Below are 5,306 nucleotides of genomic sequence, written 5' to 3'. Positions count from 1 at the left end.
CTGAAAGCAAATTTTAAAAAGAAATCAGCCACACTGGTGACTCAGCTGTCATAATTTGCTATTTTGTAAAAACCATAAACACACAGAAAGAACTTTGAGACTGTTACTCTCCTTCTTGCATTTTTTTATATCCTCAAGTGAACAATAAAACCCAAATAACAGGTAAATTTTTAGAAAAAGAAAAAAAAAAAAAGAAAAAAAGGAAGCTGGCCTCATGTCTTATTGTGTCTGGGTCTTATCAGAGGAAATGCGATAAATTACACTGTGACTATGTAAGCATGAAATAGAGGAATGGTTTTATTTTATGCACTGCTTTGCTGTGAATGTATAATATGTTCTTTGGTTTTTTTCTTCATTATTATCAAATCTACTTGGGTTAAATCCTTAGGCAGTAAGGTGAAAGCTAGAAATGAGAAAGGCAAGGGGAGGAAGAAATCCTAAAGGACCAAACTGAGTGGATGTTAGCTGGGCAATACCTCTGCCTGGCAGCTCCTAAAAAAAAACCCCTAGCTTTTTGCAACAGTGAAAGTTTAGCATGAATGATGTTCTCACACCATAGAGACGTGGCATTAAGGAAGAAGCTGGGGAGTCTGACTAGCCTGGCAAGACTGATGGCTAGAAAGGAAATAAAACAGAAATAGAAAGAGGCAAGAAAAGGATATTCATCTCTTCTCAGGGCTGTTCTGTGCAGTTTTTAGCCAGCTTTGAATAAATAATTCTCAAAAAGAGGTCTTCTGGGCACTCCAGTGCTCAGTTCTCAGCAGTCCTTCTAGTCAAAGATTTAGCAGATGCTTACCTTGGGGACTCTGGCATCTTAGTATGTGTGGAGATACCCAGGGTACATCCAGGGCATCTATCACAGTCCTATTGCTATAGCACTACATGTTTCTGTGCAAAGAATAGCTAAGTAGCGATATCTGTCTTTACTAAGATGCACAGGGGTATAACTTAAGGTGTGTGTGATGCAGTCACTGTAACAATTTGTGATCATATTTGGCTATTCTTACATCTTATCTCAAAAATTAGAAGCTTTCTTACATCTGCTCTTAGGATACAGACAATCTGACGTGATTGTTTCTAAGGAGCCACATGCTGGGAAAAATAAACACACTTTTAACAAGTTGTAACAGCCTCCAGCTATCCCAGTTATTAGACTGAATCAATATGAAATTAAGGACTGCCATCCCACTTCAGTCAATGCAGAAGCACACACTAACTGCATCCTTGCAGGTTAGCTTTGGTGCTATGTTGTTGAAGTATACGTCATACTTAGGGCACTCTGCATCCTGAAATTCCCCAACTTCAGCTTCTCTTTTTAACTCACAAGTTGTAACTGAAACCAATAAAAAGCTCTATTAAATATTACCCTTACCTAATTGAATATATTAGTTGTATATAGCAATTACATTCTCCTTTTACAGTACAGTAAAGCACTTACAGTATAATAAAATCTACCACACAGTGCTCAACAGCACAGTGTGTTGAGGAATTCAGTTTTTAGTGCCTCGTGTAGGTTAGGAATTTATTTTAATTGCCTGGCGTAAATCACACAGTCCTACTGTAGAGACCCTTATTATTTCACAGACAGGACTGGTTTTAATCCTGTATGTTCATGGGGAATAAGAGGGAAGGAGAATGAGAAGAACATCACCTTTTGAAAATTTATTTCTGAGGAAGAAAGATTTGTTCTGAATTCAATGAAAATTTAACAAATGCTGTGCACATTAGTCAGTATAACTGTCACAAGCACAGTAGTAAAGGAAACTTTGTACATCACCACTAAATCTCAGGCACTGCAACTGTTTAAACTAAGTCTTGACAAACTACGTGAGACTTGGAGAAAAGAGAATTTGCAGCACGGATAGAAGTTTCTTCTGCTTACACATCTGTCCTGCACTCTCCGCCTATCACAGCCAGAAATAACATCTCCATGTATTTTGCATGCATGTTTGGATTTACAAAGCATGTGAGAGGGAAGTTTGTCTGCCATTTGTAGATTTTCTGTGCCAAGGCAGTTTAGTCATTTGTCTCAGTAGGAACTTAAATAAAACAAAAACTAAACCTAAAATCAAACCAAAACATCCTGTGTGTTTTGGGTTTTTTTTTTAAAAAAAGCATGCAAAGTTGAATATTTGGATTTATTGTCCTAATTATTAAGCTTTCTTTATCAAATTTTGACCTCTGGAAAAATATCCAGCATTTTAAAGAGTGAAATTGAAGTGGAAATGGTCTGCACATGATTGTGAGCCACCATCCAGTTAGTCCTTTGATGGTGATACCATTTTTTGTCTATACTACACAATTGTTCCTGGGGGAAGCTGAAGATTACAGGAAAGAGATTTGCAGCTTATGTCTTCAAACACCTGTATCCCAAATTCAGGTCCACTCAATATTGATTTGCCTTTTTGTACAAATATCAGTCCTGACACTTAATCTCCGCAGGAGTGAACTAAGGAAGTCCCCTTGGCATTGCAGCATTCTGATGTACCGTTACCATTTGTGTGAGGAAGAAGCTGAAGATGAGCACTCAGATACCATAGAAATGAGTTCAATGTAAGAGTCAAAAGCAACATTTAGGGTGATAGAAATAGATATCTTATGTTTGATTTAGTTATCAGACTTTATAACTTCAAAGTTATACTTAAAGACTCAAAGCCTTTTTCATGTAAACAGAAGAAACATTGTTCAGTTAAAAAACCTGAAGTAATTCGCAGAGGAAGCTGGAAAATAATTTACATGTAATTAATCCCACAAATTTACCACTTCTCAAAATGTTTAATTATTGCTCTCAGCATTTTTGAAGACCTTTTATTTTCATTATTGGACTATCAGCTGCACATTGTCTGGAAAAGGTAGGTCATCATTTTTAAAACCACATTATACAAGGGAAAGTTAACCATCACATGCAAACTGGCTTTTAAAGTTCACAGTGCTGTTATAAAGGTCATGCTCATACTTAGAGAAAATTGAATCATGCAGAAGTCAATACAAAAAGACATATTGTCTTCCTTCAATAAGGAGTTTTTAATGCCGTGCCAGTTATTTACCATCAAACTCTGCTAAGTCTGCAAGCTAGTAAAGAGTTTAGGATTTATGGGCCTTTTAATTCAACATAGAAAAAATAGTTAGGGTAGGCCAATTATCTGAGGAATATTTTGTTTATTTGGCAGAAATTACAAGGATATGCATAATAAAAATACCTTCAGTAACCAATTTACTCCTACATTAAAATAAACTCATTCACGACTACTGTGCTACAGAAGGTACCACTAAAATGTTCAAAGTTCTTCCCTGATGCCAGACAAAAACACTTAACCTGGACAATATACAATATTAATATTGTTTTATGGTCAATTTATGTCTAGACACAAGCAATAAGAAGTGGAAGGATACTACAGAAATTACAGGTTCTATACAGGAAACAGGAACAAAGACCCAAAGGTTTGTATCCACGTTTGTCTTATTACAGATTTAGGAAAAATTATTTTTTTCCCTCTTAGATATGGGTATAAAATATTAGCTGTTTTCGTTGCATGAATGAGCTCTAGAAATGTAATAGTCTGACAGGTTTTTTTATTAAAAAATACTTGAATAAAATTTTGCCATTTTATTTAGCTAACATAGCCTAATTGTACTGTGCTTCATACTGGCTAACAAACGAACTTCCTGAAACTAACCACAAGTGTTCATAGATCCTGACTTAATAACACAATGTAAAGGACCACAAACATCATATAATTTAGAAGTTTAAGTTCTGCTGAAAATTAAAGAAATGGAAGCAACTAAGTCTCTAAAGCAGTCAAAAAAGTGGTGTCCCCATATTTTCTGATTCTACAGACTTTGGCATGAGACATGAAAGAAAGTTTAAGCCCTGTTTTTTTTCATTTTGGGGACTTTTTTAGAGCATTTATGCATGAATAATCATAGGAACGCAGTATAGTTCCAGTATGAAAGAAAGCAATAAAATACCAGTATATATTTCACATATAATTAATCCAATACGTTATCTCCTCTGGGCATTGACTTTACTAAAAATAATATAGACAAGGAGGTAGTAACTCCACAATCACCTTAGTAAGTCATGGGAAAAGTGTTATTAGAAAAAAAGGACTTTATTCTCAGGATTTTCTGAAATGACTGGTGACTCTGAACACCGTAATTTGGGTCATTTATCACTATTTAGGCATAAGGGTTTTCACTGTTAGAAAATGTGGTATTCACTTTCTAAACCCAAGATTCTTCAAGATAGAAGAAGCTGGACATTGGGAAATTAAGACACATGCATCACTTTTAAAGTTCATGGCTGAAATTTTAATTTGAGTTGGGAAAAGAAAGCAAAAATCATAAACTAATTCCAGTGGCCACTGTGTAACCTTTGCACTTCCTTAGATCTCACTTGTTCCCATGTACAAGCTCCCAGGAAACCAAGATATTTTGTTCTCAGCAGATTACAGTGAATTCTTATTAAAAAGTTACCTGTTTTACTCCAAGAACTTCAATTTTGGATCAGTTGCTGAGATACAGTAGCCATTGGTATCCTGTCCAATTTGTGCTCCTAGGACTGTTAGTCTCAAGAATAGTGTTTGCTTAAAGGAAATATAATAACATACATGCTTAAAGAAAATGTTAATACTAAATATGTCTGATTTTTATAGTGGAATCTTCCACTTACCAAAGAAAATGACAGCAGACAGTGTCATAGCTTTGTTTTTTCATTTGTGGTTAATGGAGAAGGTTAAAAGAATTATTCTTGTGGTTTAAGCAAATGAATCAAACTATCCTTTTATTGAAATATAATTGTAGATATAATGTATAGAAAATAAGAATGCCAAAGTAATCCCACACTAAAACAGACTAAAACAGTGGTTTGATAGCTTTCTCTCCTGCTTTTATGTGTCTGCAATAAAGTCATTTTTTTTTATGAGGCAAGAGAGACACACTTTCACTAATCTACAAGATGCTTCATAGCTGGGACATATAACTTACGGAACTTTATTTTTCACAGTGGCAAATCTCTTGCTGTCCACAGATCACAGAATCATTTAGGTTGGAGGAACTTGCTGAGATCACCTAGTCCAACCCCCAGGACCAGGGACAAATCTGATAGAGATCATCGGGTCAGATATTAATACTAGAACTGCCATCCACTGCAACAGGGTCCAGAGGAAGATAGGAGTCTTTTAAAAAATTTAAGACAATGATTTTATGCTTTCAGACTGAATCTGATGTACAATGTTAACACAATAATAGGTATTATTTATTTGGAGATACAAAGCATAAACCAAAAGAGATTCATTATTATGCCA

The sequence above is a fragment of the Cariama cristata genome, unplaced genomic scaffold, assembly GCF_000690535.1.
Source record: "Cariama cristata isolate BGI_N322 unplaced genomic scaffold, ASM69053v1 scaffold1876, whole genome shotgun sequence".
In the NCBI taxonomy this organism is placed as follows: Eukaryota; Metazoa; Chordata; class Aves; order Cariamiformes; family Cariamidae; genus Cariama; species Cariama cristata.
This window is presented reverse-complemented; position numbering follows the sequence as displayed.